The sequence below is a fragment of the Marmota flaviventris genome, chromosome X, assembly GCF_047511675.1.
Source record: "Marmota flaviventris isolate mMarFla1 chromosome X, mMarFla1.hap1, whole genome shotgun sequence".
NCBI lineage: Eukaryota > Metazoa > Chordata > Mammalia > Rodentia > Sciuridae > Marmota > Marmota flaviventris.
In genome coordinates, this window is record NC_092518.1 from 81705308 (window position 1) to 81724467 (window position 19160).

The window sequence follows — 19160 nt, forward strand, 5'->3', positions numbered from 1 at the left end:
TTTTTTTATGGAGTAAAACATTCTTGAGAAAATTATAAAGCCAAAAGTGAAAATATTACTTTCTTGATTTAAAAAAAGTGAATTTAGAATTATTACACTTATCAGGAGGTGGTATCTTTACATCAAAAATACTGGTGTGTGTAATGTGATTCAAACTATGATATTCAGCTAACCAGGACATCATTTATCCACAAATTTGTAGAATCATTATCTTTTCTCTAAGACATAGTCCATATAAATTGGAGATTGGTGTTTGCTTCAGCAGCACATATACTAAAATTTGAACCATACAGAGAAGATTGACATGGCCCCTGTGCAAGGATGACATGCCAATTTGTGAAGCGTTACATATTTTTCTGAACAACTTCTCAGAAGATGATATATAATCAATCAAAAAATATATGAAAAAATGTTCAGTATCTCTAGCAATTAGAAAAATGCAATTCAAAGCTACTCTAAGATTTTATTCACTCCAGTCAGAATGGCAGCTATTAAGAATACAAACAGCAGCAATAAGTGTTGGCAAGGATGTGGGGAAAAAGGTACACTCATACATTGCAAATTGGTGCAGCCAATATGGAGACCAGTATGGAGATTCCTCAGACAACTGGGAAAGGATATTGGATTTTATCAACAATATCTGTTTTTAAGATTTGTGTTGTAACATATATCTGTACTTCTGTTTTTATGGTTGGATGATACCAAATTCTTTTATATATTTTATGTATTCTTTTTATATACCATATACAACAATTGTTCCTGAATCTATTAGTCATTTGTGTTTTAATTCTGTTGATGTGCTTATCATATTATTGATATGCATATGTTGAACAATAGTTCATCCCTAAGATGAATACCACTTGATCATACTGACAAAGGTTTATAATATGCTATGGGATTCAGTGTGCTACTACCTTTTTATTTTATTTTATTTTAGTTGTAGATAGACACAACACCTTTATTTGTTTATTTTTATGTGGTGCTGAGGAGTGATCGAAGTGCCTCAGACATGCTAAGCAAGTGCTGTACCACTGAGCCACAACACCAGTCCATTATGTGTGTGTGTGATAGTATTTTCTTGAGTAATTTTGCATTTATGTTCACAGACAATATTGGCCTATAGTTTTCTTTTTTCATTGTTGTTTTGCCCTCCTCTGATTTTCTTATCATGGTAATGATGGCCTCATAGAATGTGCTTGGGAGAATTTCTCTTCTATTTTGTTTGAATAATACAAAGATATTTGACATTAATTCTTATTTATATATTTGTAAGAACTCAGAAGTGAAACTATCTAGTCCTTATCAAAGAATTGTAAAACAAAACCACATTGAGATATGATCTCACCCCAGTAAGAATGGCTATTATCAAAAAGACTAAAGATCAAGTGCTAACAAGGATGTGGAGAAATAATAACTCTGGCACACTATTCTTTGGAATAGCAATTAATACAGCTATCATGGAAAAGTAAGGATGTAATTCAATAACTTGAAATGGAACTTTGATATGATCTAGCAATGACACCACTAGGTGCTTATCCAAAGAAAATGAAATCAATATGTGAAAGATATCTGCACTTCCATGTTCACTAAAGCATTATTCACAATAGCCAAGAAATATAAACGGCCTAAATGTTCATCAACTGTTAAGTGGATAAATACATTATATATATATATATATATATATATATATATATATATATATATATATATATATTACTAATATTACTATTTGGCCATAAAATTGAATAAAATATGTCATTTGAAAACAAGATGTAGGGGAATGAATAACATTATATTAGGTGAAATAAGTTGCACACAGAAAGGTGAATACTGTATCATCTCATTCTTATTTGTACTCTAAAATATTTCATTGCACAGAAGTTGAGAGTAAAATGGTCATTATTAGAGGTTGAGGCCACTAGTGTGGAGAAAACACTACCACGATTTCCTGATTGCTATAGATAAATAATGAGCTTTTTTCTTTTTAAATTTAGATAATACCTACATCAATTATATCCCCATACGAAAGTGTACCATTCATTGGGTTTAACTAAATGCACAACTTGTAATCACCCTGTAAATAAATAAAAAACAGTAGTAGTCATTTCTTATTCTACTTCAATCATTCTGTCAAGTACTAATATTCTAGACATTTCATATAAATACAAGCTTCCAAAATTCAGTCTTCTATATCAGTTTATTTCTCTTAACATAACATTTTAAAGATTTGTGTTGTAACATATATCTGTACTTCTGTTTTTATGATTGGATGATATCTCATTGTGTGAACATACCATATTCTTTTTATAAACCATAGTTTGTGTTATTTTTACTATTTTGCTATTATGAGTAAAGCTTAATTTGAATACTTGTTTATGTAATTTTGCATTATCTTATGTTTTCTATTTGGTAGCATATACCTAGAAACATTGTTGTGCCATATAATAACATTATGTTTAATGTTTTAAAGACTTACCATGTGTTTTCAATTATATTCTTTTTTATTTACACTTACAACAGCAATATGTGTATATGTATATAAATATGTGTATATATGTATATATATATATCACTTTTTCTCATCCTATTTGACTGATTATATGTCTTTTTATTATAAACATCAAAATATTTTGAAGGGGGATCTTATTGTGGTTTAATTAGATTTTTCTAATGTCTAAAAATGCTGAGCACAATTTTTGTTATAACTTAATAAGTCTTTTGTGTATATTTTTTTTTGAGAGAGAGAGAGAGAGAGAGAAAGAGAGAGAGAATTTTTTAATATTTATTTTTTGGTTTTCGGCTGACACAACATCTTTGTTTGTATGTGGTGCTGAAGATCGAACCCGGGCCGCACGCATGCCAGGCGAGCATGCTACCTCTTGAGCCACATCCCCAGCCCAAAGGTTTTTGTTTTGTTTTTGTGGTGCTGGGGATTGAACCCAGGGCCTTGTGCATGCTAGGCAAGCACTCTACCAACTGAGCTATATCCCCAGCCCTTGTGTATATTTTTTGAAGTACTATCTATTCAGATATTTCCTCATCTTAAAATATATTATTTTCTTGTTTTGCTATGCAACTTAAGTTTTTGCATGTGGATATCCAATTATTTCAGTGAAATTTATTTTAAAGGCTATTATTTACCTCTAGAATTGTTTTAGAACTTGTTGTATTCAGCCTTGATCTCTATGACCCAAAATACCTTGCAAGAACAACTTAGAGAAGGAAGGGTTTATTTGGCTCCCACTTTCAGTGGTTCAGTCCACGATTGGCCATCAACCCTCAAATCACATCCCCAGGGTTCTAAATCCTTCAGATACATATTACCTAGCTATAGTTCCTATGCAATTAATCCAATGGATCAATCCACTGATTGGGTTATAGCTCCCATAATCTAAACATTCCATATCTGAACATTTTTGCCTTGTTTTACTCAGGGAATTTTAGGGGATATCTCATATCATATACAAGAACACTTGTCAAACATCAATTGATCATAAATGTATGGATTTATTTCTGGACTCATAATTCTATTTCTTGATAATGTCTACCTTTATTCTGGTACCACACTATCTTAATTACCATAACATTGTGGTTAAGAAATCAGGAAGAGTTCAGTCTTTCATATTTGTTCTTCTTTTTCAAAATTGTTATGTATTCTGTGTCCATCACATTTTAATGAGAATTTGGTTATTAGCTTGTAAATTTTTACAAAGGAGTGAGCATGGATTCTGATTTCAAAAGAAGGAATAAGAGGCCTCACAATATAAGTCAGAGTTGAAATATCTTCAGGTAACCTACGAGAAGGCAATGAAGCTGGAAGTGTGAAACTGAAGCTGCAATAGAGACCCCAAGAAGTTAGAGATGCCAAGAATATGAAATGTCTGCCAAGAAAAAAAATTAGGTAGTGAGAACAGGCAACACAAGGAAGGGGCCAGGTGAACTTCAACCAGAACCCATAGGTGTTGGGCTCCTTAAACACTTTGGTGATCACATCTTGCACACTGTGTCCCAGATAACAAAATTTAGATTTTGGTCTTGCTTTGGCTCCATTCCTTCTTCCTATGGTCCTATCTCTCCCTTTCATAATGGAAATGTTTACTCTGTACCATTAACTATAAGAACTGTGTGATTTACCTTTTAGTTTTTATAGGAGGCTGCAACTAAGAGTTTCCCTTGAGTTTTTGTGCAGATTTTGCAATTGGGGTTTGAGCAATGCATAAACTATTGACCAAGAGGACTCTGAAATTGACTGAATATATTTTTCATTGAAAGATGGGCATGAATTTTTTGGGGGGGTGGTTAAAGACAGTATATTATGATTTGTATCTGGCATCTCCCACATGTTCTTCTGTTTAGAGGTGAGGTTTTAGAGAAAGGATCAGATCATGAGGGCTCTGACCACTTTAGTGGATTAATATGATGATCCTGAATTGACTACTGGAAAGGGGGACACAGTTGTAGGAAGGAAGTGACTAGAATTGTGCCCTGAAAAAGGCTGAGCTTCTATCCAGCAATCTCTCTTTCTCTCTGTCCTGGCTAACATGAGTGCCGCAGTCTGGCTGGGCACAATTCACGAGCCACTTATCAAGCAGAAATGAACTTTATTTTTAGAATACACACGCCACACCACATGAGCTCTTCAGGAATTCCCTCAGAGCCCAACTGCCACCACCGGCTTCCCATGAGCCTCTCAACCCCCCACTCCTCCTGCTCTTGAGGCCAATTGGCTGGGTCGTGTGGGCGGAGCCAAAAGAGTCCCCCAATGAGCAGCTCCATGGTCTGAAAGGGCGGGGAAACAGCCCAATGAGCATCACGGCAGAGGAGCCAATCAGCTGGCAGCTGGAAGTTTGCTGGGGCTGCTGTGAGCCAATCATCAGCTGGAAATTTGTTGGGGCCCCTTCGGCTGTGGCTCTCAACATCTCCCTCTCTCTGTTTAAACAACAAGCATGTGGCTTAGGGACTGTGCCTACCTTAGGTTGTCCAATACTACATATGGTTCTTACCCGTCACCGGATGAGCAGACCTCAAGGCGTCAGCCTCCTGTCTTAGGTTGGTACCATTGCAATTGGATCTTACCCGTCATTGACTACTGGTCCAGCATACAGCCACACCTGTGGATAGGCCTTTGTACCAGTGTGTGGGGGGGTGAGGTTCTTTGCCTTACCTCTATTGGCCCCAAAATTTTAGCTGAACAACCATCACAAGCAGAAGGGAGGAGGATACACCAAGCCAATTGACTGCTCCTTTTGGAAAAATTGTACCACCAATGACACTATCAGCAAAAATATGCCAACACTACCACAAGTTGCTGCACCAGCAGATAGTTCATAATGCATACAAGTGATACATAGTCCAGGCAAGTTCTGTAAGCAGTTCAGTGAAAGCTATTGCAGAAGCTGTAGACTGGTTTTATCTTTGTCTTCACTGGCATTGGGATGAAGATAGGAATTCTGGCAATAATGGCTAAAGAAAAAAATTATGTAACATTCCAGCAGGCATCAAAAGAAAACAATTTTCTGAACAATTTACATTATCCTGAACAGAATTATTAAATATAATGAAAAGGAAAGGTGAAAGTAAACAAACAGATCTGTTAACCTCCTTTTTTGTTCACATATTAAAACAATCCTCAACAGCTGTTTACCCAATTTAAATTAAACCATTTAAATCACGTGAATAAGAAAAAAAATTTTGGTCCATTTTTTCATGAGTGCTCATCATATATGATATAGGGACATACGTACATACAAACATACAACACAAAACACAAGTATGCACACATAATACAATACATACAATGCATAACATAATAGTAAAGGCCTTATAACTTTTTACAGGTGAAATCTCCATTGCAATGTTTAAAAACTCAATAGTCAAAAAATAGAACTGATCAGCAAAACATTAACCTAGGTCTGTATGAGCTCAAAAAAACAAAATAGAACTTCATGATGTGGGAAAGGGCAATAATAAAATAGATATTGAAAAAAGCATCCTGGTTCTGTCGCAGATGTAAGGATAGCCAAACTGGAGTTCTGGATATCAGCTCTTATGGATTTGAGCCAAATCATCTTCTTTTTGGTCTGTAGAAATCGCTTTAGTTAATCTCTCTGGAATCCAAATTGGCTGCTATTCTCCCTGTGGAAACACACAAACAGACCTCCAACTCCAGACAATCACTGGGTCAGGACCTTAGTTAATCTCTCTGGAATCCAAATCAGCTGCTGTTCTCCCTGTGGAAACACACAAACAGACCCCCCGACTCCAGACAATTACTGGGTCAGGACCTTTCCATTGTCCTGTTAGAATATCCTTCCAAAGTACCTTGGGCTTATGTACATTTTTTGGACACATATGCCTTTCTGCAGCACTAAGCCCTGATGAATCCAAATTTAAAAAGTTTAAAGAAAAAAGGGTTATTTTAAGTTTATCTTTGGGGAATATATACCCCTTCCCAATTCCCTATTTTTGCTTTAATAAGTATATTTTAATAGTTTGATGAGCTCTTTCAACTATGCCTTGTCCCTGTGGATTGTATGGGATTCCTGTTATATGAGTAATGCCAAATGATGAGCAAAATTGTTTAAAAGAGGTAGAAGTATAACGAGGGGCATTATCTGTTTTAAACTGTTTTGGAACGCCCACAGTGGCAAAATTTTGTAAGCAATGAGCTATAACATCTTTAGTTTTTTTCCCCAGCATGAAGGGAGCCCATCAAAAATCCGGAAGAAGTATCAACTGTAACATGCAAATATTTTAATTTTCCAAATTCTGGCAAGTGTGTGACGTCCATCTGCCAAATATGGTTAGGTATCAGTCCTCTAGGATTGACTCCAAGATTAACTTGTGGTAAAAAGGTCACACAATTTTGACATTGTTTTATTATTTGTCTAGCTTGTTCCTTAGATATTTTGAAACACTTTTGTAAAGTATTAGCATTGACATGGAACTTTTTATGAAAATGTGTAGCTTCTTCTAGTGTAGAGAAAATATGTATGTCATGTGTAGTTTTATCTGCTAAATCATTGCCCAAACTAAGGGCTCCAGGCAATCCTGTATGTGCCCTGATATGTCCTATAAAGAATGGATCTTTTCTGTCACAGATTAGACTTTGTATAGTGGAAAACAAAGAGAAAACAGTAGAGGAAGGGGAAATCCTACCAGCATCTTCAAGGGATACTATAGCATTAACTATATACTGACTATCGGAAAATAAATTAAGTACAGAATCTTTAAACATCACAAAAGCTTGTAATACTGCATTAAGCTCTACCTTTTGAGCTGATTGTTTGGGTACTAAAAATGTAAAAGTTTGATCAGGTGTAACTATTGCTGCTGTACCATTATTTGATCCATCAGTGAATATATTTGGAGCATTCATGATAGGTGTTTTTCTTGTCATTTTTGGAAAAATTGGTAAGTGGTTATCAAATGAAACATTAGATTTGCACATGATTATTGCCCAAGTATTTAACTCATTAGCTAACTCATCAATTTGATTCATAGTATATGGAGTAATAATTTTATTGGGAGAAATTCCAAACACTCCCTTTGCTGCTTTTATTCCTTTGAGTATTAATTGTCCTACAGCCTCAGGATACCTAGTAAGAATAGTGTTAGGATAATAAGATAAATGTATCCATAATAATGGACCTTCTTGCCAAAATATTCCTGTAGGAATATTTTTTTGTTGGTGGTACAATAAATAATAAAGTCAAACTTATATCAATTCTATCCAAATGCATATTTTCCATATATGTTTCAATGATTTTTAATGCCTTTCTTGCTTCAGGTATTAACATTCCGAGTGAATTTGGATCTGATGGACCTTTTAGGATATCAAATAAAGGTCCCAACTCTCCTGTTGGTATGCCTAGATAAGGCCTTATCCAATTTATGTCTCCTAATAACTTTTGAAAGTCATTAAGTGATTTGAGTTGATCTACTCGTATTTGAATTTTTGGTGGACGGACCATGGTTGAGGATAATAGAACTCCTAAATAATTAATTAGAAAATTTAATTGTACTTTATCTATTGCTATCTCTAGATTATAATTTTTTAATAAGTTTGTAAGTGTGGCATTAGAGTCTAGCAATGTGTTTTTATCTTTGTGTGCTAACAATACATCATCCATATAGTGAAATATTTGTAGTTCAGGATTTGGATTTCTAAGTGGCTGTATTACTTTGTTAACATAAATTTGACACATAGTTTGACTGTTAGCCATCCCTTGAGGGGGTACTTTCCATTCATATCTCTGATCAGGACCTTCATGATTCAGTGCAGGGATAGTAAATGCAAAACATGGACTATCCTCAAGATGAATTGGAATTGAAAAAAAACACTCTTTAATATCTTAGATAATTGACCTTGTAAACCTCCATGTCCTTGTAAAGTGTTCCATGCTCTAACCGCATCTACAGCAATTTGTAAGTATATGGCAGGATCATATGCAATTTCTTGCTGCTGATCCTCATAAGGTCCCTTTGCTAACAACATATCTAGATTTCTCTGAGGATAACCAGCTGCTGCATTTTGCCTAGCCATCTCCTTGCAAAATTCCTCATTGGCAACCTTCCATAACAGGTATTGTCCTCCATTTAGCACAGCTTTACACATACTAGTCCAATCTGCTAGCGTCATGTTCAAGTTGGTAATGGATTTGACAATGCTTAAAGTGAAGGGTGCTTGAGGACCATAGGTTGTTACAGCCTCTTTTAGCTGCTTCACTGTTTTGAAATCTAAAGCATGGTGAATTCGCTGCCCTCCTGCCTGCTCAAATACAGGGCATGCTAATATTTGAGGTCCTGTCTCGGGATCCCATCTATCAACTACGGGGGTTGGGGGCCTCCCAGCATATGGAGGTGGTGCTGTTTGTTGGACACTTATGCCCTTTGGTGATGGAAAGGTGTTAGTAGCAGCCTCCTGTTGTAACTATTCCCCTGATGGCTTTTTCTGCTCTAAACTTTCTGCCTCTGTCTGACTAGCTCAGGAGACCTTCTCTTTTACTTGAATTTTTTCCTCTGTCTGACTAGCTTGAGAGACCTTCTCTTTTACTTGAATCATTTCCTCTGACTAACTAGAGAGACATTCTCTTTTACTTGAATCAATATGTCTTCTCCTTCCTCTACCATTGTCTGAACTGAAGGCTTTGGACTGTGCAAACAAGATACAAATGTCCACAATGGCAATGTGCCAACTGGCAGAGTTCCTGGGCTTTTCTTTTCTATTCTTTTTAATTCTTCACTATGATGGTTCCATTGTGATATATTTAACAACTCCTCCTTAAAAAGCCATGGGCTACATTTTTGTATTGTATCAACGTATGCCCTGACTTCTCTTGATTTTACTGGGATGCCTCCTTCCTCTAACAATTTACTTAACACTCTTTTGGTTTGTTTTTTACTAATTTCTGATCCCATATTTCTACTATAATTATAATACAACCCAACAAGATAACACCAAACAAAACTGAAACAGAATGAAACAAAAATGGAACAACAGAGAATCATTATATCAGCCTTTCTATCCTCCTGGAATGTCCATCCATCCTTTCTCCCTATCTGTTCCTCAGATGCAAATAGTTTTTCCTCAGATGTGAGCAGTTTTTCTTCCGTCTCACCCATCTCCAGGGACAGGCAACTTAAAACAAATGTGAAACAAAACGAAAGAAGAATCTTTAAATGGCTACTCATCCTCTTGCCCTGCCCTCAGGGGCGAGCAGTTTACCTTATCACTTACCCTCAGTTGTTCCCCTTGCGGGCCACCAAATGCCACAGTCTGGCTGGACACAATTCATGAGCCAATCAGCTGGAAGTTTGCTGGGGCCCCTTCGGCTGTGGCTCTCAACAATGAGATGAGCAGCTTTCCTCTATCCTGGCCTTCCAGCATGATGTTCTACCTCACCTCAAGCCCAGAGCCAGATTACCATGCACTGTATCCTCAAACTGTGAACTAACATAAAATTTTCTTTCCCCTCTAAGTTCTTCTTGTAAGATGTTTTGGTTATGGCAAAAAACCCTAATTGTTTGATAGTTCTATTATTTTTTCATTGCCATTTGAGCTAGGACTGTCAATTTTTGAAATAGTTTTAGTTGTAGAAGGACATATATTTATTTTATTTTTCTGTTTAGTGCTGAAAATCAAATCCTGTGCCTCACACATGCTAAGCAAGTGTTCCCTCACTGAGGCTTGACATTAGCCCTAAGGTTTGTCGATTTTATTGATGTTATCCTAGAACCAATTTTGTATCTTTAGTATGCTCTATTGTTTATCATATACTTATTTTGATAATTTTTGTTGTAATTTATAGTATTTCCTTCTAATAATTATTTGCTCTTCTAATTCTTAAGACAAATAGCTGGATGATCAATTTGAGATTTTTTTTTTTTTTACTGCTATGATTTGTTAAAGTGCCCTCCAAAGTTTCATATGTTAAAGATTTGGTCCCAAGCCCACTGTGATATTTGGGTATGATATTTGAGGAGCGTGGAAAATTTAAGATGTTGGGCCTACTGCACAAAAGTTAGATTATTGGGGAATGCCCTGGAAGCAGGTATTAGGACTCTAGTCCTCTTCTATCTCTAGCTTTGCTTTTCAGGTGCCATAAATTTAGCAGCTTTGTCTAACATATTCATCTACCACTGTTTATTGCCTTGTCATAAGCCCAAAAGTAGTTAGCCAATCAACCATGGAATTAAACCTTCAAAACCATGAGCCAAAATAAACCTTTTATATTTTCAGGTTGACTTTCTTATGTATTTTCTCAAAATGATGGAAATCTGACTACCACATAAAATTGTTACCAAAAATTAGATTCATTGCTGTGACCATACCTGAGATGATGTGGAAGAGTTTTTGGAATTGGTTTGAAGAAGGAATTTGGAAAAGCTTAGAGAACCAGGCTAGAAAAATCCTAGAAAGCTATGAGTGAAGCTTAATGAATGAGTCTGGGGAGCACTCAAAATACCAGAATCCTAATAGTAATGCCAAATGTAAAGGATGTGTTCAAGAGGTTTTAGGTATAAATAAAGACTATATTGGAAGTTGGACTAAAGGCTTCTCTAAAATTTGATTGTATTATGTGCATGCCCTGAGAATCCATGGGTGGTTGAATTTAAATATGGTATATTAATTCATCTGTGAAAAAAAAATTCAAGAAAGTAAAATATGCAGGAAGTGGCATGAGCATTATTGACTTCTGTTAGCTGAACTTACTATGAGAACCAGGATCAAAGAGTGGAGCAGAAAAATTTGGAAAACTTGTAGTTTTCGTTTTGTTTTGTTTTGAGAAGGGACATGTTTAATGGTGCTACCGAGAATTCTGTTCTAAAGAGATTTTGTAACATTATAAGGAAGTAGAATAGGGCAGCGGGGAAGATGCCTGGAGGGCATCCCAAGAATTGGCAAGACCCCATCCATCATAGGCTCAAAGATATAAAGGTATAAAATAGTTTCAAAGATTTTATTTAAGAAGAGAGCCCCAGAGTGCCATGCTAACACAAGGCTGCCTAAGAAATTATTTCTCCAGGATTCACTTCCCTGTGTTCATTTCTGAAAGTGCTCTGAGGCCACTGATGCCATAGTCAAAAGGTCCAGATATGCTGAATGCTGGCAGCAGATCTTGGTGTCCTCAATGTAAGGCTATTTTTATGGACATTCAGAAGGCAAAAGTAATGAGGTCATGGAGACTTCCCCTGAAATTTCAAAGGAAAGCCCTGGAGGACCAGGCAGTTTGTGGCAGTATCTGTGTCCCTGCTACAAACCCCTGTAAAAAGAGGCATGAATCAGTGAGAATAAAACCACAGCTATAATGGAGAATCCATGAGGCTATAGGACATGGCACACATGCAGAAAGAAGTTGAGGGTAAGCCCAAATGTGACTATGACCTCAGCCAGAAAGTCCATAGGCACAAGACTACCCTAGTCCTTTGAGCAATGCTGGAATAGTTAAGACTTTGGGAGCTCTTAGAGATGGACTAAATGCATTTTACATCTTGAGAGGGACATTAATATTTGGGAACCAGAGTCAGAATGCAATAATTTGGATCTTTTATGTCCTTCAAAGGCAAATTTAATAAAGGCTTGCTTTATCAGGTAGCAATGTTTGAGGTGGTGGAACATTTAAGAGGTAGGGCCAAGTAGGAGATCCTAGGTCTTTGGGGGATGCCTTTAATGGGGAATGTTTAACATTACATTATTTTTCTTTGGTTTCCAGAAACTGTGAGATGAGTAGCTTCCTCCAATGCTTTCTCCCACCATATTTTATTGACTTAACATAGGCCCTAAAACAATGGGCCTTACCACTATTCATGGACTGAAACCTCTGAAAGCATGACCCACAGTATACCTTTCTTTCTTATAAAAAGATTGTCTCAGGTAGTTTTTCAAGTGATGGAATGCAGACTAACATACTTTTTAAGGTAGACATTTGCAGCTATAATTTTAAGTTCGTCTTTACCTGCTTTTCATATAATTTTGAATGGTATACTACAGTATCTCTCATTTCTACATACTTTCAAATTTCCTTGTAATTCTTTCAATTATTATTGGTTATTTAATAGTTTTACTTTTTATTTTCACAAGTTTGATAATTGCAGTATTTCCTTTTGTATTTGATTCATAATTTTTCTCTTTTATGGTCAGAAAACATACTTTGTATGATTTTAGTTCTTTCAAAATCATAGTGACTTATTTTCTACAATATATTTTCTCCAGGAGAATATTTTGTCTGCTTTGAGAGAAATATATAACATATACATTAGTAAATGTAATGTTTTTTTTTAAATATTTATTTTTTAGTTTTAGGTGGACACAATATCTTTATTTTACATTTATGTGGTGCTGAGGATGGAACCCAGTGCCTGTGCATGCTAGGTGAGTGCTCTACCACTGAGCCACAACCCCAACCCCTCAATGTAATGTTTTACAGATAAAATCTTAAGGCTACATGGTTCATAGTATTGATAATGCCTTTAGCTGTTGACTTAATATCTACTTTCCATAGCCATTATTGAAACTGAAATAAGGACATTTCCCACTATTTTTAATTACCATTTTTCTCTCAGTTGACAGCATTTGCTTCATCCTATTTTGAGGCTAGTTTCATATTCACGAATAATTGTTTCTTCTTTCAAAAATTGGTATTACCATTATATGTCTTTATTTTTCTTAGCAAATTATGTATTAAATTCCATTTTTTTATGTTAGCAAATCCACTGTAGCTTTCATTTACGAATGGTTCACATGAGTTACATTTCTCCATCATTTTATGTTCAGCCTAATTGTATATTTAATCTAGAACAAATTTCTCTTTAGTTATGTCAAGTTTTTTTTTTCCTTTTATGCTGCACACTTTGTCAATTTCTGTTTATTAATTGGAGAGTTTATTCCACTTATATTTAATAAAGAGGCTTGTAAGATAAAATATACTCAGATCATTCTGTTGCTGTTTTCTGTATGTCATAGCATTTTTGTTTCTGAATTTCTCCAATATGAATTTTTTGTGTTAAATGGTTATTACATTTTGTACTATTTATGTTTCTTATCATTTCTTTTGGAATATATTTTGACCTATTTTCATAGCCCAATTGTCCTGGGGACTTCAATTAACATATCAATGTATAGTAATCCATTACAGAATATTACCAATTTAATTTTGAAATTATAAAATATTTGCTCCTATAAAGCTCTTTCTCTTGGACCTGTATGATATTATTATAAATCATACCTTTATATATGTTGTCTCTATTATTGTGGTTTAGTAATTTTTGTTTTGTGTAGTTGTTTTTAAAATCAGATGGAACTAAATGAAATTACTAACAAAGTCATTAGAACTTTCTTATATTCACCTATTGCAGCTAGTTTACTAGTGGTTTTTATTTCTTTATGTGGATTGAAGTTATCATCTAATTTCCATTTATTTCAGACTACAAGAACCCCTTTAACATTTCAGGTAAAACAGATATTAAAATGGTACAATCTCTTAAATTTTATTTATCTGATACTAGCTTAAATTCTCCTCTAATTTTGAAGAATATTCCTTAACAAATAAAGAAGTTGTGGTTGGATTTCTTTTTCTTTTCTTTCACCATTTCTAATATGTCATTTCACTGCCTTCTGTTTTCCATAATTTCTGAATAGAAATTATGTTTGTATGATTGAAGTTTCCATTTACATAGTGTCTCTTCTTTCTTTTTTATTTGTTATTTTTAGATATAAATGATAGTTGAGTGTATTTTAACATATTATATATACATGCAATATCACTTATTCTAATTAGTATCCCATTCTTGTGGTTGTGCATGATGTGGAATTTTACTGTTTGTGTATTCATTTATGAACATAGAAAAGTTATGTCTGATTCATTTTACTGTCTTTCCTATTTTCATCCCATATCTCTTCCCTTCATTGCCTTTTGTTGAATTCACCAAACTTCTTTTCTTCCCTCCACAACTTATTGTGTGTTAGATAAACATGAGAAAGAATGTTTGGCCTTTGATTTTTTGGATTGGCTTAATAACCTTCTTTCATGATGATTTGAAGATTGTCTTTGTCTATCAACAGTTTGATTATAGTTTGTCTCTTCATAACTTCCTCTTACTTGAAATTCAATGACTTTCTTAAATTTGTGAATTTACATTTTCCCATCAAATTTGGGAATTTAGGGGGCTATTATTTCCTCAGTTTTTCTTTATTCCTCTATCTTTTTTGTTTTGTTACATGCATTATTTTCATACTAGTATACTTGATGGAGTTTTATGCAATTTTTTTTGAATCCTACAAGCCATTGACAAATTTATAGAGTTTTGAAAAAAAAGGGATTCTGACAATGTTTGCCTTTTAAAAAAAATTAAGTTTGAAACTTTTAAGTTTGGTCAGCGGTTACTCTGCTGCTTTCACTGAAATCATGTCTTTTCAGCAAGTTTAGAAATTAGAAAGTGTGTGTGTGCACCAAATTCATTCTTCTGTTCAAAGATTGTTTTAGTTATTCTAGGGTTTTTGTGTTTACATGTCAATTTTAGGATCACTTTGTCACTTTCAAGGAAAACCCTGGGTATCTTTGATAAGTGTTCTTAATTTGTAGTTGTATTTGAAGAGTTCACCACCTTAAAATAACTTAATGCTTTAATCCAAGAATATGATACATATTTCTATATACTTAAGTCTTTAATTTCCTTCAATAATGATTTGCTTGTTTACCATTTCTATTTATTATGAATAAAATTAAATAGATTATGGCCTTAAGTGAATTTTCACATGTATACTCCTTTGAATGTTTCTCTGTGTACATTATTTTTCAGGATTTAGTATAAAGTTAATGTTACCTTTATAAAATTAACTGGTACAGATAGCAAAAGAGACACATATCTATCTTATTACACAACATGGACAGAAATCATGGCATAGCTATTTTAAGATACTGAAAAGTAAGTAGTACCAAGTGAATTGGGAAAAAATTACATTTCAAAGTAGCAACAGAGTAGTGGTGATTTTACCATTTTTTTATTGTTATTCAACACTAATATAACATGATCTCCTTGGTGCCTACAGGGAGCTTTCAAACAAAACACTAATTCTGTCTCAAAAGATTAGAGAAGCTCCTAACACTCTGATATAATGTGAAATCTCTCCTTATATGCACCCTTTCACTGTTTTGCACTCCAGTCTTTAATAAATCCCTTAGTAATGGTGGTTCAAACTCGATGGAAACCTTCAGGAATCCAAATTCTCTGTAAGAATCATTCTTTCCCAGAGAATTTAATGGTAGACACATTTAGATGAACCACCATTGATTACTTTTACTTTCTTCTTAATGCTTAACTCTATATATGGGCACAGTCATGAAAGTGCGTGGCAGAGTAGTGTAAAAAAAGTTTCAAATTATTGGCTATAGGACTGAAAGAGCCAGCCCCGGGGAACAAGAGAGTATTATTATTGTCATTATTGAGGGGAATGAGCTTGGGGAAGTGACCCAATAAATCTTTTTATGCATTCCTAGCCTCAACCCCAACATTCATGTGTAGGGAATTGATCCTGATTCACATAAATATTACTGATACTGAATAAACAGACAGATCATTGCCCTGGTCTGACAATATCCACTTGTGCTATCCACTTGATAGCACACACAGAGAATATTTGAAAAACACTGCAAAGACCATAAAACATTAACTGAGATTGGATCCATAACAAATGGGGTAGAACTTGTGACCTGAATGTACTAAGTTGTTTGCCAAATATAGCAAAACCATTCATGATCTCCTTAAGATTAAATAAGATACAAAGTACCATAAAATTAAAATCAAAATTTGTAATATAAAATGCAAACTTTATTAGTGGAAGAACCAGGAATATCTTAACTGTCATGGTAAAAGCAATGAACACCAAGTCTATAGTGACACAGATTTTGGAATTATTGGCCAAGCACTTTAAAGCAGTTATTATGCAAACACTCCTTAAATACTTTTAAAATGAATTCAAAAATATAAAGTCCCAGCAAAGAAGTAGAAGACATAAAGCAAAAACAAATGGTAATTGTAGAGCTGAAAAAGCCCAACAACAACAAAACTGTCATGGAATTAACTCAGTAATGGAATGGTGATGTCAGATAAAGAATTGAATGAACTTGCACATAGAGCAATAGAAATTACACAACTTGAACAATAGAGAGAAAAACTGGTTGAAAAAATGAACAATGCTTTAGAGGCATATGGTATGACAAAGTGTCTAACATTGTTATATTTGGAGTTCCTTTATGGAGAGGAAAAATAAAAATGTAATTCATAAAAAGCACATGCAGATATTATGAATAGGATCTTCCCATATTTGGTGAAAGGCACACATATGAAGACTAAAAAGGCTCAGAGAATTTGAATAGAATAATAAACTAATATTATTGCAATTGTTTAAAAATTCTTTTTGAAACCATTGATAAATTAAAATGATCATCTAGTTTGAAAAAACATAAACAAGAAAATCTTAAATAACTCTCTTTTGATACTGTATCTGGTGCCTCTTAATAGATAATTCAGACAATTCTTAAAATTCTTTAAAAACTTTTGTCAGTTGAAGTAGACATGAAATGTGTCATTCAGATCTCCTGCTCTGAGGATTATACTTAACTGAAATCTCCAGCTACTGCTTCTCTAGATCTATTTCTGATTTGTGCTAAATCCATGCTTCTTATGGAATATCCTGGTCAATAACAAAGCATGAACATTTTTGTGGGACTTAGCACTATACTATGGCCTGACCAAAACTTGTTTTCAACTATGCACTATAGTTTGAGTCTTTTCATAACCCATCCATTCCCTTCTCTTTGTTCCTTCTCAAGTGTCAGACAATATCATTGTATGAAGGTGCTCTCTGTTCCTTCTTTTTATTCTCCATGGGCATTGCTTTGAATATATCACTTGCATATCTAATCTTATTTTAGCACCTACTTCCCACAGGACCCAAATTACACCATACAGTTTCTTAACTTTTACAACAAAATGCGTATTCTACACCTAACTTCACTTAGTGTGAAAAAATGTTGCTTTCATAATTATCTAAAAAGATTTATAAATCAGGTAGTTATCAGTAAGCACAACCTTTAAGTTAATGCTACTATAAACTTATATTTTAAGTGAAAGAAATAATATTTATACAAAATTGTTTGAGGAATCCATAAAATCTGTATTAGAGATTTGTAAATTTTTGGCTTGTACCAAATCTGGCCCATGATATGTTTTTGTTTGGCATAGGAGTAATGTTATGAGTATATGGAAATGTCACACAAAGACTCATATTATATTGTTCAATTAACACCTGCTAATAATTATAATTTTAAAAATTCCAAAAGTGAACAATATACATAATCCTATTCTCAATAGATAACTATTATTTATGTTTTGAACTAGTCTTTTCCTTATATTTACAAAGTTACAAATATAATTTATATCTATGTATAATCTTGCTTTAATGAAATTTACAACCTAGTGGACAATACAAACAACCCTCCTCCCCACCCCCCAAAAAGACATATGAATTTCTTACTCTGAAGAATGTTAGCATAATTATTAATGTGTCCACTGGTGGGCCAGTGTTGCTAATAATGTTAAGCCTTGTCTCCATACCATAGATAAAATAATCAAACATTTTAATTTATAACCATTAAAGTATAATATACTTTAAAGTGTAATATGGAAAAGTATAAAATGCAAAAACTGAAGAAATACTGGACTAAGACTATATGGTTCTAAATTTAAGATATTTACTATCTGCTGACACTTTACAGAAAAAGTTTTCTTATTTCTGATAGATATTCTTACTGTAAGATATATTCCTAGTGTTTTAGTCAGCTTTTTCACTGTTGTGACTAAAAGACCTGACAAGAACAATTGTAGAGGAGGAAAGGTTTATGTGGGGTCTCATGGTTTCAGAGGTCTTAGTACTTAGAAGGCCAAATCCATTCCTCAGGTCTCAAGGTGAGGCTAAACATTATGACAGAAGAGTGTTGTAGAGGTAAATGGCTCCATGATGATCAGAAAGCAGAGATAAACTTCACTCTCCAGGTAAATATATATATATATATCCTAAAGGCATATCCCCCAGGGAACTACCTCCTCTGGCCACACCCTACCCACCCACCCACCTTCAGCCACCACTCAGTTAATCCCATCAGGGAGCAATTTACTGATTGGATTAAGACTTCTTATGGCCTGGCCATTTGTTCTGTAAACCTTATTTGCATTGTCTCACAAATGAGATTTTGGTGATGTTTCACTTCCAAACCATAACACCTGGATTAAGCTATATTAGAAAATAATGCCTGGGCTGGGGATGTGGCTCAAGCAGTAGCACGCTCGCCTGGCATGCTTGCGGCCCAGGTTCGATCCTTAGCACCACATACAAACAAAGATGTTGTGTCCGCTGAAAACTAAAAAATAAATATTAAAAAAATTTCTCTCTCTCTCTCTCTCTCTTTAAAAAAAAAAGAAAATAATGCCTTGTACTTACAGTTAGAATGTTTATACTATAATTGCAGCTTATTTCTAGAGAAGATATTTGGTAATTTTGCATGCTTTTTGTAAACAAACCTCATCTTGACTTTATCTCATTTCTCTCCTATCAGCATTTCAACTATATTTTAATTTAAACTTTTATTTCATTTTACTAT

At 34.3% G+C, this 19160-nt stretch overlaps 1 non-coding gene across 1 annotated transcript; it reads left to right on the forward strand.

Moving 5' to 3' along the window:
• The first annotated feature begins 249 nt into the window (after positions 1 to 249).
• On the forward strand, positions 250 to 356 carry LOC114092310 (U6 spliceosomal RNA). The gene has a single exon (XR_003582681.1). It is a non-coding gene; the product is annotated as a U6 spliceosomal RNA (small nuclear RNA).
• Positions 357 to 19160: the final 18804 nt, after the last annotated feature.